Here is a 13,177-nt window from a genome sequence, read left to right as displayed (position 1 = left end):
GCTGTTCTCCTGCTGATAACAAAATATCTGATAGCACCAATCGTAGTTTAGGTAGACTAAGGAGTGCTGGCATGGAAAACCCAATCTCATTCCCTGCTTTCTTAGGGAATAAGCAGCAAAGAAGACTCATAAAGAGAAAGGGAAGGAGACATATACAATAAACTCAATAACTCCAAGTCACTGGGGAATGTCTTAGAAGTCCTCTGGCAGCCAGATTCACTAGCTCAGGAGATAGTTGAGACATGGACTCTTAGCAAGAGGAACATTCTTTCTCCCAAGTTAACCAATCTCTGCTGCTATGACCTTTTAAGATGAACATTTAAAACCTATCCCTGACTCTTAGCACTCGCCAGGTGGAGGCAAACCTCAATTGCACAAACACAAGGAGTTTAATTTTCCTCTTGAGATGCTCATTGTCTATCCAAGGAAGAAAGAGTCTGCTAGAAAATATTCACTTAGGGCCTGCACATTTTCAAGAAGCTGAAAGCAGAGTAGGAAGTAAAATCACCATGCTCATACTTGGCAAAGGGGCTGCAAAACTGTCCCAAGCTAAACATTCTGGATCTATGCATACTTTTCTCTTCCATCTCTCAGTTGGTATGGGTCACAGAAAGAGCACAAATAGATCTACTAGCATAGGAGCCAGGTAGGGTCTGTCTACATGTTTTTAACTTTTCTTTGCTATAAAGAAAAGGAAAAATTATGCCAGAGAGTGCTTGCTGCCACTGAGAAAACCTGTGAGGTATACCAGAATGAAAAGATAGACATGGAAGAGGCAAAGCAGAGCTTTGCATGCAAAAAAGGGAAAGAGAAAAAGTCTTCCTTGGCATACAGAAATTTCATCCTGAAGATTCTTTTTTTTCTCTCTTTTTTTGGCAATGTAAAAAACACCTTAAAATAGAGTTATAAAACAGAACCGGATTCTATAGAAGAAAGAAACCAAGACTAGTGACTTCAGACTTCAGACAACTTATAACTCAAACTTCTCATTCTAGAGATGATGAAACTGAAGCCAGAAAGATGATGTCTCCTCCTGAGTTAAACATGTGTCTATGACCAAACTAGTACCTTAGCCCAGTTTCCAAAAGACTTTTTGTCTGCAATTTTCAGGAAAAGGCAACCTCATTCACTCCAAGGGCATTAGCTTACCTAGTCCTAGAGCAACATTTAAGTCAGAATTTCCAAGGTTTAGCATTGGAAGAAGGCTGTCTTAGCTGGAAAGGAGGTGTGGAAAAGATATACTAATTTTCTCCCCTTATGTCACCTGTCCTTGCCATCTATCTTCAATCCTGAGGCGATTTCCCTTTTCTGCACTTACCCATTATGCCCCACACCCAACAAGACCATGCTATTGATTCTTTTAACACTGCTTAACGCACAAACCCCTCCTTTTGGGAGGAGGGTTGCCTTACGGATAGCTGAGGTAGTCAGGGCTTACAAACAGCCTTCACTAAAATAAAAGTAAAATAAAAGGCAGTGGAAAGAGGGGAGTGATTTGAGCTTTGAAATTACACAAACCTGAGTTTAAATCTCAGCTCCACAGGTCATTAGCTGTGCAGATGTGAGTAAATGACTTATTTGGTTTCCTCCTCTGTGGGATAGAGAGCGAACTTCCAGCACATCTGATAAAATTAAATGAGAGAGCATACAGAAAGTATCTTGCACAGATATTTGTATACAGAGGGCCCTAATGTCCACAAAACTTAAAAAAAATCTTGATTTATAAAGGCTTATGCTCCATCACTCACAAAACATTTCTGGGGCCTAGCTGATCCGTGCCAGATCTTATACAAAGTTGGGACAAAAATAGACAAGAAGTGATCCTCACCCTGCAGGAAATAGTATTTTCATGAGTGTTATGAATTGAGTTGTGTTTCCCCATGGATATCTTGAAACCCTAATGCCTGCTATCTGTTAATACGACCTTGGAAACAGGGTCATTGCAGATATAATCAAGTTAAAGAGGTCATTAAAGGTGTGGCCTAAACCAATATGACTGGTGTCTTTATAAGAAGAAAAAAAATCAACCCATGAAAGACAGACACATAGGGAGAATGCAAAGACAGAGACAGAAATTGTAGTTATGCAACTGGAAACATGCTAATGGACACCAAAGGATGAATGGACAGCACCAGAAACTAGGAAAAGCTGAGGAAAGAATGTACCTAGAGCTTTGCAGGAAGCATGGCTGTGCTGACAACTTGATTTGGAACTTCTAACCTCTAAAATAGTGAAAGGATAAGTTTCTGTTTTTTAAAGCCACCCACTTTGTGGCAGCCCTAGGAAACTAATAAAACTGGGACACATGCAAGGGGATAACTGCACTCATTAAGACAGAAGAAGTGAAATAATATTCAGTTTCTTGAGCTAGGCTTGGAATCTTGGTTAAGCCAGAAAGGCTTCCTGTGAGCCTCCATGCTAATAGAAGCATACATAAGTAGTAGAGGTAGTTTGTCCAAGCAATGGACAGCCTATGTTTGCCTGAGGGTGCCAGGGAAGGCTTCCAAGGATAGTTGGTACTGACACCTGAAGGATAAGCAGAAGCTCAGGAAGCATGGGGGAGAAGAGACATTATTTGGATAGAGAGCCTAGTCTGTGCAGACAGAGAAAAATGAACTAGTTTTAGAATTCTTACGGAACTACAAATGTTCAAGCATTGCTACACTATGGTACTAATAATACTCTCCTGCCTTCTAGAACCCCCTTCTCTACTTTGATGTCTCAAGAGACATGTCTTACTCAAAAGGCTGCAAATTGGATTAGATTTTTTTACCCTGTCCACTCCTCTTGCTTTCTTTTTGTCTTCTCTTTCTTGGAGAACCATGTGCCTCCCCCCAACCCCTAGCTCCTAATCAAGCCTAGCTAGAAGTCTCAGAATTCCTGAATGCTCAACTCTTGGGAATTGACTTTCTCTTCATTCCTGATTTATACAATCATTTCTGAGCTTTACTATCTCTGGTTCAGATAGATTCTCACTTGGCATATGCTTCCAACGCTCCAGCTGTGACTCTCAGCCATATTCCTTCCAGCCAAGCCTCTCTGCCAGATAATTAACGATCTGTAAACAAACGCTTAATTGCACCCGGGGAGCACATATTTAAAGAAACTTTGTGATAAAGCAAACATGAAGAACATTTCTCTCACAAATTTATCCCTACCCTCAATTTAACATTTAGCTGGACATTCTTTTATGTATTAAATCTAAAACTCTTTTACAGTAGGACCCCCAAAACAAAAATACAAAAATCTGCCAATGAGCCAGATGATATTATCTTGAGGTTTATTCATATTGGGTGCTTCCTAAAATACCTTTTCCTCTCTAAGATCAGCCCCTTTGGCAAAACTTGGGCACTTGGTGGGAAAGACTATTTTGGCTCTTGACAAGAAAGAGAAGGAAATGGGAACTTACTAAGAATCTAATGTGTGCTTGGCTCTTTTATTCATGTTCTCTCACTTTACTCTTCACAACCACTCCAGGACCTGCTACCCATTGTTAAACAAGACAGTAACATACCTAGCCCAAGGTAGTAGGAGCTCATTAGAGAACAGCCACTGACATTGAAGGAGTGTCTAAATTAGATGGAATGACATCATTAGTGCTAAGCACCCTCTTTCAAGCAGTTTAGGTTATTTATAATCTGCTTTACTGCCTTTTCAAAGTGGGCAGAAAGTCACATGGTATGCCTTCTGCCTAGCCAGGCTGATTCCCTGAGAAAGAGTTGGTCACTAGGAGTGTGAGGGGCCAGAAGCCACTGGAAACTTTTCTGTTTGTTGCTGCTTTGGGATTCTACCCTTGTACTGTGAGTCAGGGTTAGGTGCTGTCACGACCACACACGCTCTTCAGAAAGGAAACACCTTGGCTGGGATGTGAAATTGAGCCCTCTCTAGGGAGTTTGAAAAGGTGGTTTTTGTACACTTTTTAATGGCCCAACTGTTTCAGAAAGGGGAAACATAAGAACATTTTTAGAATATGTAGTGGAGCATAACAGAACCCAGAGACTGTACCCACAGGAACAGTCTCCCTGCTGATTTATTTCAGAAAACATTCAGTAACCATGGTGCATTCTGCTCTATGACAGATTCTGCACTTCTCCTAGATCTTTAACCTCTCCCTCAAGGAGGGCCCCTTCTTAACTGCACTTCTACATACTCAAGTTTTTCCCACAATTAGAAAAGTAACAAGTACTGTAAACCTCTCCCAACACACAGCCTCTTCTTTACTTATTTCCTTTTTATAACAGAACTTGTTGAAAAAAGTGTTATCCACACCCTACCACCTGCTTGCCTCCCATTCATTACTCAACTCCACTGCATTTTTGCTTTTCCTCCTACTGAACCTGTTCTCCAAAGTCACCGATGATCTACTGGTACAAGGACAGTTTCCTTTGTTCGGTTTCTCAGATTGTTCATACTATTAACCTTGCCCTTTTTCAGAAACCTTTTTCTAGTAATGTTGATTTTTCTTCTTATCTCTATGGTAGTCTTCAATCTCTATAGTAGGCTCTTGTTCCTCAACTTCTCATTTCAGATGTTTGTATTCTTTAGAATTTAGCCCTAGGTCTTCTGGCTTTTTCATTCTGTGTACTCATACACTACAGGTGGGGCAGACTCCTCTCCCAAGCTCCAGATAAGTACATATGCATAAAGCTCTTTACTAGACACCTGGATTTTGAGGTCTTAAGGATATCTCAGATATTCAAAACACATCACTTCAAACCTTTCTCCTCAAGCCTGCTTATCCTCAAATATTCCTTATTTAATAAGAATATCAGCATACATCCAATTATCAGGTTAGAAACACGAGTCATTCTTGACTTCTCCTGTCCTCTCAGTTCTTCATCATAAGTATCTCCCAAATGTATTTCTTTTATTTTCTACTATATTCTCATTATTTTTTATTTCCCTGTTCTTAATTTTACATCTCTCTAATGTATTCCCCAAACCACAGTATCTTCCTCAAATCCAAATCTGACGATGTTACTCTTTGAATAAGACTTTCAAAGGATTTCAATCTATCTTCACATGAAGTCTCACGTCATTTAAATTCTGTATGGTTCATTCCCTACCAACTTTCTGGGGTTAACTCATGCTACACATTCCTTTAATCTCTTTTAATCTACCAGACTGGCTAACATCTTGTTCTTCTCCTCCTTCTCCACTTTTTCCCACTTCCTTTTGTCTTCTTTATAATTTTAAGTTTATAAAAAATATTATTTTATTGGTACATTTTAGGTATACAATATAATGACATTCATCTTTGGAAATTTGCATCTTTACATAATCTCTCTTGGTTATGATTTTTCAGCCTTCCCCTTCCCTCCCTTAAACCCCTCCATCCCTCCCTATTTACAAAGACTTTGTTTCCATTTTTTCATTTTCTCATATTAATTCCATTCCCTTCTTTCCTTTCCCCTACCGCTCCCACTTCCCCTTCCCCTTTGCACCTTTTCTTCCTATTTCACATTATCTATTATACCTTTTAGTCCTTATTTACACTTTCAATTTCTCACACTAGAGAAATTATTAGGTATTTACACATGTCTGTCCTATTTATTTCACTTAAGAGTATTGCCTCAATGTGCATCCACTTACCTATAAATGTCTCTAATTTCTCATTTTTTATGGATGAGTAGTACTCCATTTTATAAAAAAACCACATTTTCTTTATCCAGTCTCCAGTTGATGGGCATTTGGGCTGTTTCCAAGTTTTAGCTATCACAAACTGTGCTGCTATAAACATGGGCGCACATATATCACTGTGGCATGATTCTTTTAATTCTTTGGTGAAGATCCCCAGCACTGGAATAGCAGGGTCAAATGGGACTTCCAGTCCTAGTTCTTTGAGGTATCTCCATACTGATTTCCACAGTGGTTGCACCAGTCGACACTCCCACCAGCAGTGGAGCAGGGTTCCTCTTTCCCCACAGCCCCGCCAGCATTTGTTATTGGTTGATTTCATGATAGCAGCCATTCTTTCCGGAGTGAAGTGGAATCTCAGCATTGTTTTCATTTGCATCTCTCAAATGACCAGTGATGTTGAACATTTTTTCATGTATTTATGTGCCATTTCTACTTCTTTGTCTGAGAAATGTCTGTTCATTTCAGATGCCCATTTTTGGATTGGGTCTTTAAATTTGGGAGGTCTGATCTTTTTAAGTTCTTTATAGATTTGAGATAGTAGACCTTTGCTTGAGGAAGAGCAGGTGAAGATTTTTTCCCACATTGTGGGTTGTCTCTTCACACTGCTGGTGGTTTCTCTTGCTGTGCAGAAGCCTTTCAATAAGAAGAGATCCCACTTGTTGATTGTTTGTGCTAGTTCACAGGCTAGTTCACGAGGTTTTGTTCATAAAATCTTTTCCTACACCGATGTCTTCAAGGGTTCTACCTAACCTCTGTTCCAAGTGGTTCAGAGCTTCTATTTTAATATTTAGATCTTTAATCCATTTTGATTTTAGTTTAGTACATGGTAAGAGATAAAGGTGTAGCTTTAATCTTTGGCAAGTTGAAACCCAATTTTTTGAGCACCATTTATTAAAGAGACTATCTTTCCTCCAATGAGGGTGTTTGGCTCCTTTATCGAAGATGAGATGACTGAGTGTGTCTGGAGTTGTTTCTGCATCTTCAAATCTGTTCCACTGGTCCTCGCTGTTTCTTTGCCAGTACCATGCTGTTTTTATCACAGTAGCTTTGTAGTATAGTTGCAGATTGGGGATTGTGATACCCTCTGCCACGTCTCTGTTACCTAGAATTACTTTTGCTATTCTGGGTCTCTTCTTGTTCCAAATGAATTTTTGGATTGTTTTCTGAAGGTCTATGAAGTATGCTGCTGGGATCTCAATTGGAATTGCATTAAATCTGTATAGCAGTTTTGGAAGTATGGCCATTTTCCCTATATTAATCCTTCCTACCCAGGAGCAGGGGATGTCTGTCCATTTTCTGATATCATCTTCAATCTCTCTTTTCAGAGTGCCATAGTTTTCAGAGAAGAGGTCTTTAATTTCTTTCGTTAGGATAATTCCTAGGTATTTCATTTTTTTGGATGCTATTGTGAAAGGAATTATTTGCCCTATTTCTCTCTCAGTGAGTCTGTCATTCATGTAGAGGAAGACTATTGATTTTTGTGTGTTGACCTTGTAACCAGCTACTTGACTGAATTTGGTTATTAAGTCTAGAAGACTTTTGGTGGAGTTCTTGGGGTCTTCTATATAGAGTATCACGTCATCTGCAAATAATGACAATTTGACTTCATTTCCTATCTTTATTCCTTTTATTTCTTTCTCTTGTCAAATTGCTGTGGCTAATGTTTCCAGAACTATATTGAACAAGAGTGGTGAGAGTGGACATCCTTGTCTTGTTCCTGATTTTAGTGTGAAGGATTTTAGTTTTTGACCATTTAGTATGATATTTGCTGTTGGTTCTTCATAGATGGCTTCTATCAGTTTGAGGTAGAGACCATCTATTCCAATTTTTTGTAGGGTTTTTATCATAAATGCATGTTGGATTTTGTCAAATGCTTTTTCTGCATCTATGGAGATAATCATATGGTTTTTGTCCTTGGCTCTATTGATATAGTGTATTACATTAATTGATTTTCGTATATTGAACCATCCCTCCATCCCTGGGATGAATCCCAGTTGATCAGGGTGTATGATCTTCTTGATGATCTTCTGCATTCTGTTTCCCATTATCTTATTAAGGATTTTTGCATCTATGTTCATTAGTGAGATTGGCCTATAGTTCTCTTTTTCGGTTGGGTCTTTCTCTGCTTTGGGAATCAAGGTGATGCTTGCTTCCAGGAATGAATTTGGGAGTATTGCTTTCCTTTCAATTTCATTGAAAAGTTTCAACAGTAGTGGCAGCAGTTCCTCTCTAAATGTCTTGTAGAATTCAACAGTGAAGCCATCAGGGCCCGGGCTTTTCTTAGTTGATAAGTTTTTAATTACATTTTCAATTTCATTGGTTGATATTGGGTTGTTCAGAATTTTTAGGTCTCTTCGTTCAACTTTGGTAATTCATATGTGTCTAGGAATCTGTCCATTTCTTCTGTGTTGTCCATCTTATTGACGTATAGGTTCTGGAAGTAGGTATTGATGATCCTCTGGATTTCTGCTGGGTCTGTTGTAATTTCAGGCTTTTCATTCCTAATTGCATGGATTTGGGCCTTTTCTTTTTCTGACAAGGTTGGCTAAAGGTTTGTCAATTTTGTTGATTCTTTCAAAGAACCAACTCTTGGCTTCATTGATTTTTTTGTATTCTTCTCTTAGTCTGCATTGCATTGATTTCTCCTCTGATCTTTATAATTTCCTCCCTTGTATGAGCTTTGGGGTTGTCCTGGTCTTGTTTTTCTAGAAGCTTGAGGTTCAGCATCAAGTTGTTTAATTGGGCTCATTCTGTTTTCGTAATATGCGTATTCACTGCTATGAATTTCCCTCATAAGACTGCTTTCATTGTGTCCCATAGATTCTGATATGTTGTATTGTCATTGTCATTTAATTGAAGGAACTGTCTGATTTCTTCTTTAATTTCTTCTGTGACCTATTGGTTATTCAGAAGTGTGTTGTTCAATTTCCACATGTTTATGAAATTTTTTGAGTTTCTTTTGCTATGGATCTCCAATTTCATCGCACTATGGTCTGATAATATACAAGGGATAACTTCAATTCCTTTGCACTTACTTCAACATGTTCTATGTGTGAGTATGTGGTCTATTTTGGAGAATGACCCATGTGCAGCTGAGAAGAATGTGTATTCTGATTTTGTGGGGTGGAACACTCTGTGAACATCTGTTAAGTTCATTTGTTCAAGAGTTCGATTGAGTTCTAGTATTTCATTACTTATTTTTTGTTTAGTTGATCTATCTGTTTGTGACGGTGGGGTGTTGAGGTCTCCCACTACAATTGTATTAGTGCATATATGACTTTTCATGTCCGTTAGAATTTGTTTTATATAGTTGGGTGCACTAGTGTTTGGTGCATAGATATTTATGATTGTCACCAATTCCTGTTGGATTGTTCCCTTTACATGGATGTAGTGTCCTTCTTTGTCTCTCTTCATCAGTGTTGGTTTGAAATCTACTTGATCTGCAAAGAGGATAGCTACTCCAGCTTTTTGTTGGGTTCCTGTTGCATGGAGTACTGTTTTCCACCCTTTAACTTTCAGTCTATGAGTTTCCTTTTCAATTAAGTGTGTTTCTTGCAGTATATTGTTGGATTTTGCTTCTTGACCCATTCTGCCAGTCTATTTCTTTTGATTGGTGAATTGAGACCATTAATATTGATGGTTATAACTGAAACATATTGACTTGTCATTGCCATGACTTTTTCTTTTTGTTGGGTTTTCCCCCTTTACATTTAATTTCTTGTCATGCCAGATGGGTTCATTCTGCTTTGCTTCCTGGGGTTGTGATCCTCAATGTCTGTTCCTAGGATATTGTGTAAAATTCTTTGAAGTGCTGGTTTGGTATTCATGAATTTCCTAAGGTGCTCTTTGTCATGAAAGTATCTTATTTCTCCTTCAATTTTGAAAGATAGTTTTGCAGGGTACATCAATCTGGGTTGGAGGTTGTTTTCTTTTAGGGCTTGGAATATGTCACTCCAAGCTCTTCTTGACTTGATGGTTTGTGTTGAGAAGTCTGCTGTGATTCTGATGGGCTTTCCTTTGTATGTGATTTGTTTCTTTTCTCTGACTGCTTGGAGAACTTTGTTCTTCTGTTGAGTTTCTGGAATCTTAACATTTATATGCCTATGTGTAGATTTGTTTTGATCAAGGCTATTTGGAGTCCTATATGCCTCACTTATCTGGATGTCAAGCTCTTTTCCCCTGCTTGGGAAGTTTTCTGCCATTATTTCTCTGAAGAGATTTTTTATGTCATCTTCCCTCTGTCCTGTTTCTTCATTGAGCCCAATCAGTCTTATGTTATTCTTCTTTGCATCATCTAGCAGCTGCTGGATTGATTTCTCATGTTCCCTTATAATTATGAAGCAATTTTTCTTTTCCTGATCACTCATTGCAATCTTATCTTCTATATCTGAAATTCTGTCCTCACATTGGCTCATTCTGCTGTGTAGACTTTCAATGGAGTTTTTCATGTCCTGGAAATCTATTTGCATCTGTTTTATGGATTCCATTTGTTTCTTATGTTGGGATTCCATCATGTTCCTGAGCTCCTCTCTAGATTTATTAATCATGTTTTGCACTAGGGGCACAATTTCTCCTGTTATCTGAGAAATTATTTCTGATTTCATTTTTTCCAGATCCCCTTTTGTTGCCAGTTCAGTGGGTCCAGGTGGTTGAGTACCAGAGTGTTCCATCTCATTTCCCTTTGGGGTTGCTGTAGGTGATCTGGAAGTCTGGTTTTGAGACTTATTTATGTGTTTTCTCATTTCGACTGGGGGAGGGGGCTGTTATCGCCTGCATGGATTACCTCCTCTGAGTTGGGTGAGGTGGGACAGGGGCCGGGAGCAGCGGTAGGGATGGTGATCCAAAAGCCCTTTCCTGTGGGCTGGGAGCAGCAGGAGGGATGGAGGCCGGGAAGCCCCTTCCTCTGGACTAGGAGCAGTGGCATGGTGGCTCAGAAGCCCCTACCTCTGGTCTGGGAGCGGTGGGAGGGCTGGTGGCCCGGAAGGCCCTTCCTCTGGACCAGGAGCAGTGGAACAGAAGGTGGCCCAAAAGCCCTTTCCTCTGGGCTGGGAGCAGCGGGAGGGATGGTGACTGGGAAGCCCCTTCCTCTGGACCAGGAGCAGTGGGACTGTGGCTCAGAAGCCCCTACCTCTGGGCCGGGAGCAGCAGGATGCAGTACCTTGGTCTGGTGGTCTGGCGTCTTCTGTGTCTTTGTAGTGTGGAACCAGGTGGCTGCCTGTCTGCAGTGGGGTGATTCGGCATCTTCAGCGCAACTGGGGACCTCGGTAGGGCGTGCACAGACCTGCCTGTCTGCAGCGGGCTGATTCAGCGTGTTCTGTGTGACTCAGGACCTCGATAGGGCCAGAAGTGTGTTTTTCAATTTCCATGTTTTAATGAAATTTTTGCACTTTCTTTTGCTATTGATCTCCAATTTCATCACACTCTGGTCTGATAATATACAGGGAATAACTTCAATTCCTTTGCACTTACTTAAACATGTTGTATGAGAGAGTATGTGGTCTATTTTGGAGAACAACTCATGTGCAGGTGAAAAGAATGTGTATTCTGATTTTGTGGGGTGGAACACTCTGTAAACATCTGTTAAGTTCATTTGTTCAAGAGTTCTATTGAGTTCTAGTATTTCATTACTTGTTTTTAGTCTAGTTGATCTATCTATTTGTGACAGTGAGGCCTTGAGGTCTCCCACTACTATTGTATTAGTGCATGTATGAATTTTCATGTCCATTAGTATTTGTTTTATATAATTGGGTACACTAGTGTTTGGTGTATATATATTTATGACTGTCATCTCTTCCTGTTGGATTGCTCCCTTTACAAGGATGTAGTCTCCTCCTTTGTCTCTCTTAGTCAGTGTTGGCTTGAAATCCACTTGATCTGCAAAGAGGATAGCTACTCCTGCTTTTTTTTTTGGTTCCTGTCACATGGAGTATTGTTTTCCACCCTTTAACTTTCAATGAATGAGTTTCCTTTTGAGTTAAATGTGTTTCTTGTATGCAGTATATTGTTGGATTTTGCTTCTTGACCCATTCTGCCAGTCTATTTCTTTTGATTGGTGAATTGAAACCATTAACATTGATGGTTATAACTGATACATATTGACTTATCATTGTCATGACTTTTTCTTTTTGTTTGAGTCTCCACCTTTACATTTAATTTCTTGTCACGACCAATGGATTCATTCTGCTGGGCTTCCTGGGGTTGTAATCCTCATTGTCTGTTCCTACGATATAATCTAACATTTTTTGCAGTGCTGGTTTGGTATTCATTAAGTTCCTAAGGTGCTCTTTGTCATGAAAGTATCTTATTTCTCCATCAATTTTGAAAGATAGTTTTGCAGGGTACATCAATCTGGGTTGGAGGCTGTTTTCCTTTAGGGCTTGGACTACATCACTGCAAGCTCTTCTTGCCTTGATGGTTTGTGTTGAGAAGTCTTCTGTGATTCTGATGGGCTTTCCTTTGTGTGTGATTTGTTTCTTTTCTCTAACTGCTTGTAGAACTTTGTTCTTCTGTTGTGTTTCTGGAATCTTAACAATTATATGCCTATGTGTAGGGTTTTTTGATCAAGGCTAGTTGGAGTCCTATATGCCTCACTTATCTGTATTTCAAGTTCTTTTCCCCTGCTTGGGAAGTTTTCTGCCATTACTTCTGTGAACAGTTTTTTTTTTTTTATGTCATCTGCACTCTCTCCTGTTTCTTCGTGGACTCCAATCAGTCTTATGTTATTCTTCTTTGCATTGTCTAGCTGCTGCTAGATTGATTTTGAAGTAATTTTTCTTTTCCTGGTTGCTAATTGCCATCTTATCTTCTATATCTGAAATTCTGTCCTCACATTGGCTCATCCTGCTGTGTAGACTTTCAATGGAGTTTTTAATCTGTTCACATCCATTTTATGGATTCCATTTGTTTCCTATGTTGGGATTCCATCATGTTCCTCAGATCCTCTATTTTTTTATGTGTGTCCTCTCTAGATTTGTTAATCATGTCTTGCACTATGGGTACAATGTCTGCCATTATCTGGAAAATTATTTCTGATTTCATTTTCTCCACATCCACTTTTGTTGCCAGTTCAGGGAGTCCAGGTGGTTGAGTACCAGAGTGTTCCATCTTGTTTCCCTTTGTGGTAGCTGTTGGTGATCTGGAAATCTGGTTTTGAGACTTGTTTATGTGTCTTCTCATTTCGACAAGGGGGGATGCTGTTGGCGCCTGTATGGCTCACCTCCTCTGTCCTGGAAATGGTGGAACGCTGGCCCAGAAGCCCCTTTCTCTGCACTGCAAGTGTTGGAATGGTGGCCCCAAAGCCCCTACCTCTGGGCTGGGAGCAGTGGAACCTCCTGTTAACTTTTTATTAACAAATAATTGTAAATTTGGTATACTTTTAAGAATAACCCAGAGATATCTTGTACACTCTTCACCTAGGTGTATACTATAGTACAATATCACACCTAGCAAACTGACCCTCTTATAATCTATTGAAGTTATTCATATTTCACTAGTTTTAAATGTACTCCTTTGTGTATATATATATATATATATATAT

At 39.5% G+C, this 13,177-nt stretch overlaps 1 protein-coding gene across 12 annotated transcripts in view; it reads right to left on the bottom strand.

Moving 5' to 3' along the window:
• Positions 1-13,177, bottom strand: part of LOC101710436 (AGBL carboxypeptidase 4) — a 1,386,524-nt gene that overhangs the window by 302,411 nt on the left and 1,070,936 nt on the right. For 2 of the 12 annotated variants that reach the window (XM_087214855.1, XM_087214860.1), the window contains exon 2: positions 1,519-1,622. The exons of the other annotated variants lie outside the window; for them this stretch is intronic. The gene's annotated coding sequence lies outside the window, so the exon portion shown is untranslated. The remainder of the gene's footprint in view (positions 1-1,518; positions 1,623-13,177) is intronic. 12 annotated transcript variants of the gene reach the window in all.

The sequence above is a fragment of the Heterocephalus glaber genome, unplaced genomic scaffold (genome assembly GCF_053883595.1).
Source record: "Heterocephalus glaber isolate CG9 unplaced genomic scaffold, H.glaber_assembly_v1.0 deba00001451, whole genome shotgun sequence".
Classification (NCBI taxonomy): Eukaryota; Metazoa; Chordata; class Mammalia; order Rodentia; family Bathyergidae; genus Heterocephalus; species Heterocephalus glaber.
Note: the sequence above shows the minus strand (reverse complement) of the source record. Positions and strands in the feature narration are given on the sequence as shown.